The sequence below is a fragment of the Argiope bruennichi genome, chromosome 2, assembly GCF_947563725.1.
Source record: "Argiope bruennichi chromosome 2, qqArgBrue1.1, whole genome shotgun sequence".
NCBI lineage: Eukaryota > Metazoa > Arthropoda > Arachnida > Araneae > Araneidae > Argiope > Argiope bruennichi.
In genome coordinates, this window is record NC_079152.1 from 139,568,940 (window position 1) to 139,582,489 (window position 13,550).

Genomic DNA, 13,550 nt, shown 5'->3' on the forward strand with positions numbered 1-13,550 from the left:
GTATGAGACGGTGTACTATAAGCCAATAAATGTCCTCAGCAGGATATGTCCTATTAAGAGGTTTAATATATAATGTTCTATTAAAAAATTTAACATATTCATAAATAAGGCAGATGAGTTTAAACGATTACCGAAAAGAATAATTTAGATTCTGAACATCTCTTCCTTTATTTTTAGTGATTTATTGTACAAGCAAGATCCTCCTACAGCTGCCTCCTCCTACACGAAGGTCAAACTATGACAAAAGGCCGCGATAATATAAGTCGATGCCTATTTCCATTTCGATGCCACTTGAACCATTTTCGTGCTCAAATCCGGATCCTTGCTCTTTCCCGTTCTCCTGAATGTCTAATACGTTTTTATTCTTACTTTGTCAACTGTCAGAAATTCTTTTCCGCCCGAGATGAGGGAGCATTTTGTAAGCAAAACCCATCCATGTATTAAAGGAACTTCCAACGTCATCTATTTACAAAAGGCTTTAGAAACAAACATGTCTTTCGACTGCTAGAATCCCTTTTGAAATATTTCTCTCCGTTTCGCCCGCTTGTGAAAGAGACCTTTAAAAGATCAGATCTATGGACTGGAAATCTATTCCGACAAAGGAAAAAATAATAATAAAGGTTAATGCTCAGGGTAAAATAAGAAGAAAAGGATCACTGAATGATTAATAATAACTGAAGTAAAATTCCTCGTTGGTAATTATGATTTGTAGGGAGAGAATTAGGAACAAATTTTCTAATTCTGTTCTTAAAATACTGGCCATTCTTTCATTTTCTTTGTGCGGTAATTTTAATAAAATGTTCAACTAGACTTAAAGTAAGTATTGCTTAAATAGAATTTTGCCAAAGAAAATTCTAAGGGTTGTTATTTAAGAATTTCTATGGATTTGATAAAAGGAATTTAGTGACTTGTGTTTTGACATGCATTTTTACAAAAATTTCATGTAGATGATAGGTTTTATTATAAAAATAAATAAATAAAAGTGCATTTTGAAAAAAAAATATAAAGTGCATCTTTGAGAAAATTATAAAGTGCATTTTTGAAATGTAATTGGTAATGGTGAACTTGGTATATGACAGTCGAACAAAGATGGAATTTTAGCTTAATGGTCGGGTTAGCTTTTACATTACAATGAATTTGATAAAAGAAATTAAGTAACTTTGCATTTTCACATGCATTTTTAAAAAAATTACTAAATGAAAGATATGAATGATAGGCCTTATTGTAATAAACATGAAGAACATTTTTCAAATCTAATTGGTAATGGTGAACTTCAGGTTGCAGTCGATAAGAACAGAATTTTAGCTTAATGATCGGCTTTTCTTTCAAATTACAATGAATTTGCTAAATTGAATTTAGTGACTTTGCATTTTTATAAAAATAGCTATTTGAAAGCTATGAATATTATGCCTTATTGTAATAAACATGAAGTACATTTTTCAAATCTAATTGGTAATGGTGAACTTCAGGTTGCAGTCGATAAGAACAGAATTTTAGCTTAATGATCGGGTTTTCGTTCAAATTACAATGAATTTGCTAAATTGAATTTAGTGACTTTGCATTTTTATAAAAATAGCTATTTGAAAGCTATGAATATTATGCCTTATTGAAGTATATTTATATATGAAGTACTTATTTATATACATTTATATTGAAGTACATTTATTACATTTAGTACATTTCTTTCAAATTACAATGAATTTGCTAAATTGAATTTAGTGACTTAGCTAAATTGAATTTAGTACATTTATTACATTTAGTACATTTCTTTCTTATGAAGTACTTATTTATATGCATTTATATTGAAGTACTTATATATGAAGTACATTTTTCAAATGTAATTGGTAATGATGAACTTTTGAATTTTAACTTAATAATTGGCTTAGCTTACAAATTACAATGAATTTGCATAAAGGAATTTAATAACTGCATTTTTATAAAAATGGCCAAATAAAGGAGATGAATGTTAGGCTTTATTGTAATAAATATGAATAATATTTTTGAAATGTAATCGGTAATGGCGAACTCTGCTAAGTCCCAGTCGAATAAGAATAAAATTTTAGCTTAATGATTGGAAACACTTGAATTAAAGTTTTGATTTTCTCGGAAGCTACATTGACAGTTGTTTTTGGCCTGCGAATGATATTATGTATCGTGGATTTGCATCCATTGAGATAACATCTATATAAATGAATTTATTTCATAAAATGATTATTACTTCTTTATTCTTTATAAGCGGATTGTGTTTAATAGCGACATATTTACAATCATTTCTTAACAGATATGAAAAGCCTCTAAATATATAGGATTATACTAATATTTGCAGTTAGTTTGAATTTTGAATTTATTTGTTTTAGATTGATCTGTAAATTAATATGGATATTTTAGGGAAAAAAAAAAACGTTTGATTTTAATTTATTTTCACAGGTTCAAAAACCCTCAGATTTATAAAATATATTAAGTCATGTCAACAATTTAAATTTTTGAAATATGTGCGATCTATTTATTTGTATATTTCTCACAAAAACAGCACCTTCATTTTTTTAGAAAAAATTTCGTTTCGTGTCAAACAATATGGATAGAATTTTAAGGCATCACATCAATCTTCCTTGTCTCATATTTAATATAATTTTATTTGCCAGTTAATTTATTGAACGCTTCTCCTTATTAGTATATTATTATAGTAAATTCGAAATTGGATATATGACGAGAAGTCTTCAAGCTCGATAATGGGCGACGATGCTTTCCACCGTAAGAAATACGAAACACTAGCACCAAAATACAACTGAAGAGTACACTAAAACATCATTTGTAAAAATCGATGAAGAACAAGCAAATCGTTAATAACAGCACATCGTACTATTGCTCAGATCTCACCAAGAGATCTCTGGAGGTTCCAGATAGCTCGCTCTGCGATCAACATTCCAAAGAGAGAGAATTCATTCGGTTGACTCTACTCACTTTCGCATCTGACTAAGAAAAAGAACGATCTAGAATAGTCACTGAATTTCTAATCATAATAGAAATAGCGTTTTAATTAATAAATTTCCGAGAATCTACATTTTTGTCACTCCAATCGCAAAATTCATCACCAAGATAAAGTTGTATCCATTGACCTGGTTTCTATTTCTATTAAAATATTTGTAAACTCTTTTCTTTAGTCCGTGAAAAAGATTGTTACTTTCTGACTGTCACTTTAGTTTGTTGGCTTTTTTTTTTTTTTTTTTTTTACTATTATTCTTACTTGTTCAAACTGGATTAACTACACAAGAAAGCTGTAAGAGAGACATAAAGATTTATGTGTCATTAAATAAATCATTTCAGATCTGACACATCTAAAACTAAGTTTTTTTTTGTCGAAATGAGTGGTGGAAATGTGTCACCACTTCTTGCTTTAATGATATTCTGACTAGACCCATCAGAAAACACCTGTTCATATACTTTTGTTTACAGATTTGTTATTAGCTTATAAAGAGGAAATCGATTTCACTCACTTTCTGATGCTCAAAAGTATTGAAATTTCTGGATATTTATGTATTTTTAATTATTATTCAATAATTCAATATATTTAAAATACAAAAACTAAAAGTGTGGTCACAGTCACCGCTGATAAATTATTTTACATTCTTCTATCTGCAAAATAAATCCAGAACGAGTTCTATTTGATACCAAGATGTGTGTTATCGGCTGATTTCAAAAGCAAAATAAAAGCAGGTAAGACCAGCTTTATATTATTTTAATAGAAAATGATCCTCCCGCAAGATAATTATTTATGTGGATTCTCCATTTCACAGGACCAATAAAAAATTAACGGAAATCCTCTTAAGAAAAGAGAAAGAGAGGAGTTGCTACTTCCTGAGATAATTGTAGAGGTCTCCAGTTACCGAGAAATACCATTTAGTTTTGTGTGCGACATCATGTTTTCTTGATTACCCTTCCCTGCGGATACCGGAGACGCTGGCGACACCGCAAATATAAAGTTGCTCGTTTGCAAAGCTCATTTATTTTCCCCATCTCCCAATGAGAATATTTATTCCGATTTCTCTCAGATCTCTGAGCAGAGCAAACCTTTCTTCACGAAGAAAGAGGAAACAATCCATTCATTTCCATGCCACGAGTTTCGAGATTTTACAATAGTCAGAATGTATAGCATTTGCTCATTTGTTCTTGTATAGAAAGGGATTTATTTCCGTTAAAATATTCTTGGAATGACAAGTTTACTGTTTTGCCCTTTGAAATGTTTGGTTGCTATAGTGTTGTATAAAGATAATTTTGGATCAAACAATGCCAAAGGAAATATGTAACATTTCATGAATATAACAAGCTTGCAAATGATATTATGAAATAAAAGGTAAAGGAAAGACAGACGATTAAAAAAAATCTGCCATTTTTAATAAATAAAACAAAAATTATTTGTAATTGATTTTATGTAAACAAGTAATGAAATAAAGACTAACAAATAGCAAGTCTGCGTATTTTGATAAATATAACGAAAAGATATTTGTAATTGATGATATCCAATTGGAGAAACACTTGTAAAATAATATTTTTTGAAATATAACTACATAGCTGTAGGCTACATTACTTAATAGACAATAGCTACATTTTGAAATATAACTCGAATGATCTTAAAAATTTAATCCTCCCATTTTTTAAGATCATTCGAGTTCAGGTACTTCAGAATACTGGAATATCAGCTTTTCTTTCAAAGATTAGAAAAATTCTCTTCCTCCTTTATAAATTGTAATTGTCGGCCATGTTCTTAAGGGGTTGATATACAAAAAAAAAAAAAAACTTATAGCTATTGGCTACTAAGCAACTGTATGTTCGGGTATCTTTCAAACCTCCACGTGCACCAAACTCTCTGGGTGAGTGTATCTAGTAAAGAAAGCACGCACCCAACACTCTTATGAAAGGGGCGCTAGTCAATTAATTACTTTGAATAAAAGAGGCAGGAATTTCAAAATGCTTTCCAAGCAAACCGGGCGCACGCAATAATTTCGTTGAATGCCGTTTAGGACCTATCAGTATTGATAGAGTTAAGAGAAAATGTTCAAATGCTTCATTTTTTTCAAAAAAATACATATTGCATTATAATTATAACATTTCTCAAAGGAGTACTTCTATTTCAATTTTATTGAACAAGTTGTATTCACGCTTGCACTAACGACCATGAACAACGAAATCTAAAAATTTTTGGATGGTTTCCGATTACATATTGCGGTTAATTTTACCAGGAACAGACAGTGAACAACAAAATCCATAAAATACTGGTTTATTTCTGATTGAATAACTTTGCTCAGTTAAAAGTGCATCTAAACCAGCTATTCTTATTTTAAGAAGAGCTTTCTTTTGATTGGCTTGAGATAATAGAAAAGCCAGCAGTCAAAAATGAGAAAAAAAATATCAGGGATAATTGAAACCAGTGAAAAAATGTATATTATATTACGGCAAAATTAAAGTTTCTATTTAAAAATTCATAGAATATATAGATATATGTATTTAGATTCTCAATTTAAATGCAAATATTCATTTTTTACTTGTAATTCTTCCGTTTTATTTAATTAGTATCTTGGGGACCGAGTTTCACTCGGCATATGCATGCAGGAATTGCTAGTTAAAAATTATAAGATATTAAAATCGCGCTTCAAATTAATATTATAGAACTAGGACAGAATATCAATATTTTAAATCATTCTCAAAAGACGAAGGGTGTCGTGTAAGTTTATACTTTTCGAACTTTTCACACTACATTAGCGGAAGGTCGTTTAATCTTACACATAAAAAAGCTCGAATCAGGCCAATATACACGACTGAATTTTATTATAGAATCATGTTTCGAACTAGAAATCCTCCATTCTCTAAATCAGTGTTTAAGCATCAGATTATCGTGGCCCCTGATCTATCTTCATTCAATGCTCGGAATCATTTCATTAAAATAAGGACTCATCACGTATTAGAAAGAATTTTTTCCCCGTTCAAAATATTGGTAATTTACTTAACGGTTTTTAGGTTGCATCATTCTTGGCAAAGCACCTAAAAATTTGTCCAAAGCATCATTCTTGGATTTTTATTCCTTCCATGTTTTTATTATATTTACGAATAAGTAATTCAAACTATTATTATTTAAATTTACAAAAATCATCTGGAAAAGAAGTGACTATATTTGCAATGTTGTATTAAATATATTAAAAACTTGAGAATCGATTATCTGAAAGATAATCAATTCTATCGATATCGAAATATAATCAATAGTGTTGCTTTTCATGTTGAAAATATCTTAAATAATTCTGCATATAATAACTGCTTAAATGTTAACTTATATGGACTTAGCAATAGCGTAAAACTGTTTACATGTTAGAAACAAAATAAAACTAGAAAATATTCATTCATTTAAGAAAAGGCCGGAAGAGATTCAATACTATAAATAATGCTAATTTTGCTTTTATTAGTTTTTTAGGGGGACTGATTTATTCATATTGACAAAATACAGATTTGCAAAAATTTGAAATAATTTTTTTTCAAAATTTAATTATTTTATAACACATCTATTTAGTGTTTTAAATATAAACTATTGACTGACATGGAAAAAAAAATCACGAAACCATTTGGAATATTCAGGTTTAGCTTGGCAAGAGTCCATTTCAATTTGGAACATAGAGTCAAAAATAGGAACTTTTCGTGATTAATCTGAAATACTTAGTCTCTGTACATGCGGATAAACACACGGGAATTTAAAATGAAAATTGCTTTGTCAATAAATTCGAAATAATTCAAGCTTTAAGCAAAAGTTTGGGAATTTTCAAACCCAGAAAAACAAAGGAAATTTGTAATTGCCCTGTATACAGGATGTCTCAAAAATCTTGATCGCGGCTTTTATTCCTGAAATATTGATCGTAGACATATACTATAAATTACAAAGTTGCGTAAAAAAGATGTTATGAAATCGATTAAAATTTTCAAGGGATTAAACTTCAAAAAATACAAAATTTAAATTTTTATACGGACCCCGTATAAAAAAATTCCCAGTAAGTAAAATGTGCCCTATCCTCTAATAAGGTCATGTACGAAATTTCAACCTTTTTATCCCTAAAAGTCTCAAAGATATGAAACTACATAAATGCTAACTTAAACCATTTTTCGATGCCTGGATATGAGCTCGCAAAGAGGAAAAATCATGTCGGATGTTCGTGTTTTAGGGATCGTACACAAATTAACAAAGAAAGTAATGATTGAATAAATAAATAATAATTTTGCTACTTATTGGTTCAAAAGTGCCATTTTTATGTTATATTCTGCAATTCCTGATAAAAAATTTTTAAGTATTTTTCAGGAAGCATAGATTTTAAAATTCGTATTTAAAACTAAAGATATGAAGCATATTTAATTTTCTTATGATGCATTCCTGCGTCGCGTTATCTGCACTGAAGCTGTAAACATTTGCATTTTAATTTGTGATTGATCCTTCTCCAACTTTGTTTTAACATATCTTTGAGAATTTCCATGATGAAATTCTGAAATTTTGAACATGACCTTATTAGAGGATGGGACACATTTTACTCTTCGGGAATGTTTTTGTATGGGATCTGTATAAAAATTTAAATTTTGTATTTTTTAAAGTTTAATTCCCTGAAAATGTTAATCGATTTCATAACATTTTGTACCATTTTTTTACGCATCTTTGTAATTTACAATATATGTCTACGATCAATATTTAAGGAAAAGCCATGGTGAAGGTTTTTGAGACACCCTGTATAGCTCAATACAAAATAATATAATACAGTTTTAAAACAGGACGTTCGTTTACCAACTCAAACCAATGAATGTATTACAAAGTTAACTCAGTAACAACAGTTGCAATTAATAAAAAAAATTAGTCAGCTTTTGGACGAGTAATATGGCCGATAAAAGCAGGTGATTAATTAATAAATGACAGCAACGACTTGGAGAGAAAAAAAAAAGCAGATAGAAAATATTCTAATTACAGGTTGAACCAGTCAACAAAATTGAATTAATAATCAAAATCTGAAAAAAAATGAAAATGAGATTAAAAAGTAAAGGAAATGAGATAAAAAAAATAAATAAAAATGAGAAATGAGATTAATTCGTTTTAAATTAGATATATTTTTCTTTTATACAGATAGTGAAATGAAGTCAGAAAGAAAATTTTTCAAAACAGTGACTTTGCTAAGATTTATTTTAATATGAGTTTTTCTTTCATTTCTGTTGTGGGACTGCTAATGCGATAAAATTTTTAAAATTATGAAATGAGTTTTTTTTATGCACATGCGTTTTGTGCATTTCATTTAGAGATTAAAAGATTGCATTAGTGTTTACGAATTTCTTTGTTGTATTTAATAAAAGAAGATATTTACTTTAATTAGAAATGGAATTAACTCACTAATAGCTTCTAAATCCTAATGAAAAATTCTATCCCAAAATGAATTGATAACCATTTTTATGATAACCGAAACAGTAAAAATACACATAGTAATTTTTTCACTGCTTTAAATTATTTTATTTGAGTATGTACGCATAAGTAATGGAAATCTGACCTGTTTTAATTAAAATTTTGAAGAAATTCATAACTTTTTAGTTGGTAGTATTTGTTTCAAAATATCTTTGATTTGTTGAGAATAATGAGTGTAGAAACAAATTATATCGAAATGTTCCAATTAAATAAAGGGAAACATTAAACCTGTTAATGCTTATTACATTCAAGATGGAATTGCTTGTGAATTTATCAATAAATACAAAAAATAATTAAAAAAAATAGCAATAAATCAACAGGGTTGGTCTCTCCAATATTTTCAAATAAATCCTCCTTCTCTCGCATAACATTGCGAACCTTGGGCATAGCCGTGAACGTCACGAGTGCTCAGATTTTTACTTTCAGTGTTCTCACGTGAGCTTCTGCTTCGTAGTATAGTAAAGAAAACGGAATATACATTTGGTAACCCCTTTGTTCATCTTACTGAAATCAAAATTATACACAGAACTCGCAATTTTAGTCACAAAATCATTTACCATTTTATTTAAATTTTTGCGTATTTAAGTTATCATGCGTTCATGCATGCTAGGGTACAGATCAACATTCGATCAAACCATTAATCAGGATCTTACATTTCATATGCCAACATTATATACCAAATTATTTCATTCATCAAAGTTGCACTTGCTTTTTTGAATTACCGCATTTACATACATGCAAAAATACTGCTGGACAGATGAACTCCTTTTTGGGTGTGGTTAAAAATTTGACACAAATCCACACTTTAAATAATTAATTTACATACCAAATTTTATCTATTCAGCTCTTGAGGGTTTTTTTAGTAATTATATTCTTCTGCATTCAGATGGCCAAGCAAATAGATTTCTTTCAAAACTGGACACATCTGCAAATTTGCTATAAGTGCACGCACCAAATTTCAATTATTTAGTTTAAATATTGATATTGATTTGAGGTGTTCATAGACACTCAAGAACACAATAAGAACGACAAACAGACAGACGCAATTCTCGAACCGTGATTTTCGAATTCAGCGCTATCTGAAATACGGAGATTCATAAAGATCTCGAAGCCGAATGTTTTGAAGATGACAATACTTTCTCTTTATATACTTCGAAAAAGAGAAAGAAATTGTAATAAGCTATCTCGAAATTCGATTTATTAATTGTCACAAAATTAAATAAAATGAGATATCTCGAAATTCAATTTATTAATTGCTATTTGCATGAAATAAAATAGTGTTTTCCCTATGTAGCTTTCTAAATTCGATTTCATCCACAGCAAAAATTCTGGTATTTTCAATAATTCATAAAAACTGATTCGGTTCATTGTGAAATATATGCAGAACTAATGACCATATTAATTATCTTGCATTAGCATGTAAATCGAGATTATCTTTTAAAGAACTCGATCAGAAATTTATATCAGTAAAAATAATTCACATTTATTCAAAGGCAATCTATAGTTCAATTAACAATTTAAAATTCAAAGAAAGTAGTACCTTATATAAGCAAAATATTTTCCATCATACACAGTTACAAAGAAATGAATAATTTTTTAAAAATAAATTATCTTTATTGTTGGGAGAAATATTATTTTAAATGCTAAAATTTCTTCAATATACAGAGTTTTGAAACTATTCATTGACGTGATTTATAGGTAATCGTTCATTTTTTCATAATTAATTACGATATTTTTCTGAATGACTTTATCGAAATGACGCTTCTCTCTATTTGTAACAAATTCCGAAGAAAAATTTCCTTTAATATTAATATGATGAGTATTTATTTTTTTATGTCTCTTTTAAAACACTTTTTTTTATTTTTGTTACTTTTTATTAATATGTATTCTTTCCAAACAAATACCATATGTTGAATTATTTTTAAATTCTCATCATTTCTCGGACTCATTTAAAAATCCAATGATTTTTTAAAGATTATTTAAGTTAAAAATAAAATTCGGCTTATAATGGTATTGAGATAGTAATACACCGAATAAAATATTGTGCACTCCAAGCTCAGCAACTTAATAATGAAAAGCTTCTTTGAAAAATTGCCGAGTATCGAAACACTCCATTTTTCCAATTTCTTTAATAGCGCCCTTTAAACTGGAAGTGAACACGAGTTACCCTAGCGTTAAAGCTAATATTAAAGGTTCAGTGGCATTGAAACACTTTAATCCATCTAACTTTAGTAAAAAGCCGTGGTAGGCTATAATCCCTTAGAACTTGTTTACTTTATTGTGGCTTGGAACAAAATCGACTTCCATCGACAGACGAGGCGTGAAGCTATAAAAGAGCCATTTCATCATTTCTGCCCACCCACCTGCAGAACAGAAACTCTCCAATTTGCAGAAGGCACCCTCCTTCTCGAGGAATGAGTTTCCGATCTCTTCTAAAGAACCTGCTGTAGCGGGGTGGGCGGATACCATACCTCAATGGAGATAGATAGCGAACAGGTAGGAAACAAAAGTAGCAAATGGGAAAAAGGCTGTGATGGTTTATAGGAAAGAGGAAATGGGCCTGTAAACGAGATATTGGCATCCACTGCAGTTTCCTACTGGAACAACTCTACTGACGGATCATATATCTTCCTTTAGATTCGCTCTCGGCTCATATGTCTTACGGTTTCCGCACGGGCTGTAAATGCCGCCGCACGGAAAGAATGTGCGGACGTGTTCGTCTTCAAACATGTTTTTTTAAAAGAGAAATATATATGTGTATGTAATGATGTTTTTAAATCTTAGTTAATTTCCTAATTTTTATATTAAATTACCCCATGTTCATTTCACTCTAAAATCTTCTCTTATTTTCTGATCAACTTCCACTTTTTATTTAATTATTTTTAACACGTCATCTAGAAAACTGATGACTTTTGCATTTTCTCACGATGCGAGCGAACATATAAAATTCCATATCACTAGCATATACCTTTCAAAGATACCTAAGATTCTTTTCCCTAAGTCTACACGCGTCAAAGAAATCCTTATCAAAAATCTCAGAGTAAAATCACAGAAGGGAAAAATGTCGTCACTTCGCTCTTATATAGCGATTCAGATTGACGCATCTCTTATCGCATTTTCTTTCTACAAAATATGACTCCCATGATGAAATAAATCGATGGTGAAAGTTAATTTCAAAAGTTTCTTCTTTTTGGCCATGCATCTGCAAAATTATCTTTACATGTATATACATATATCGGGTGACTTTAATTAAAGTATCTTTATAAAAGGTTCAAAATATTGGAATTGATAGGGAATAAAATATCTTGGTAATATATCTATATTAGAAGTGGAAGACCAAATGATATGAAAAAATTAAAAGCTGATTGCCAGAAAAAAATTTCAAGTATAAACATAATTCAATTGTTATCGTATAACACATCAACTAGATTATTCATTCAAGAATTCGAAAACAATCCGCTTTCTGCAGGATGCGTTTATTTAAGCAAAAAAAAAAAAAAAAAGGTGTGAGAGGAAAGAGGAAAGGAAGAGCTATTCGCATTTAAAGTGAACTCAAATTATTTGCGGATTTAGAAAGTGAAACAATTGCGGGTAATTCGTAATATTGTGGGAAAAAATCTAATTAAAAAAAATACTTCAGAACAATTTTTATTTACTGGAAGGAGTCTAAACTTAAAATTCTGATGAAAAAATAAAAGTTTTCTGTTCTTAAAATTTAATTCTCTTTTTTTTTTTTATAAAATAATAATACATTTTTGCGTTTAAGCACTTCTTTTTATTTTTTATTAAATTTTTTGATAACATTTTGAAATCAACAAGGGTGGATGATTTGGTTCACATTTAATGATATTACATAAAATATTTTTTTTTTGCCAAGACCGAAAGCTTTTTTTTCCATTTGAACTAACCATATAAGCAGTCAATGCCCAATTTTGAGTTAAAATAAATAAATAAAAAAAATGTATGGTTAGAAACTATACTGTATTCGCATACAAGTGAAAAATACACACACAATGAACGAGAAAGTACATATTGAGACAGAAATCAAGGTCAAAGAATGAAAAAGAAATACGAAAATGAGCTAATCCTTTCGCGTCTTACCCCTTAGCGAGGTAGAATCGAAAAGTGGTAGTCTCGGATAATTTCGTGGATAGAAAGGCGATAAATCGCTAAATAAGACAATTTTTTTTAAAAATCATTCTCTAATAACCCTATTAATAATTTCTAATAAAACGAAAAATTAATGTCTCAAAAGCGATAAATCGCCAATTTTCTGCCTCTGCATTTTGAGGTTTCAAAATCCCCAAACCAAAACAATATCATGTTCTCACATGTTAATAAGATGAGAACATAGTTTACCTTAACGAAATAGTTCTACTATTAATTTTCAAGTAGTTGCTATTTTTACAATGTTTATATTTTCCCACTAGACTGTATGTATGTACTGTATGCCTGTATCGTTAAAATTACCCTATATTGTATTTAATTGAAAATCATTGAAACTTATATTAGATTAAGAATAAAAGTATACGAAGATCAGGAAACAAAGACGTTAAGAAACAAGGAAAATCTCTCGGTTTTCTTTATGCATTAACATCTTTGTTTCCTGTTTCAAACGCTTAACGTCTTTGTTTCCCGATGCATATCATTCGGTTTGATCCTATGAAGCATTTATAATTTTTTAAATTACATATTGAGGTCTGCCCCTTTTTTAAACGAACAACAACAACAACAGATGCTTGCATTTTTAGGAAACAAAAACATCAAGAAACAAGGAAAGTTTCGCGAATTGGGTTTGATCTTATGGAGAATTTATAAATTTTCGGCATTAACATTTTTTAATTGAAATAGATGTTGATTTTGGTTGAAAATCTCTATATATTCTCTCAGCTGAATTCTTAAATGTTGAATTCAGACACGATCTTTTCTTTTAAATATAATGGGTTCAATTATGCTCAGATGATAAACATAAAAATGGCTGACGATACAATTTTTTAATCTACAGTGCGTCGTGGGAAATTCCTCTCTTAATGGAAATGAAAAAATGCATTAACTGAAATAAAAATTTATTTTTTGCTTT

At 29.4% G+C, this 13,550-nt stretch overlaps 1 protein-coding gene across 1 annotated transcript in view; it reads right to left on the bottom strand.

Moving 5' to 3' along the window:
- LOC129958958 (carboxylesterase-like) overlaps nt 1-13,550 on the bottom strand; it is a 502,035-nt gene that overhangs the window by 37,400 nt on the left and 451,085 nt on the right. The window lies entirely within an intron of this gene.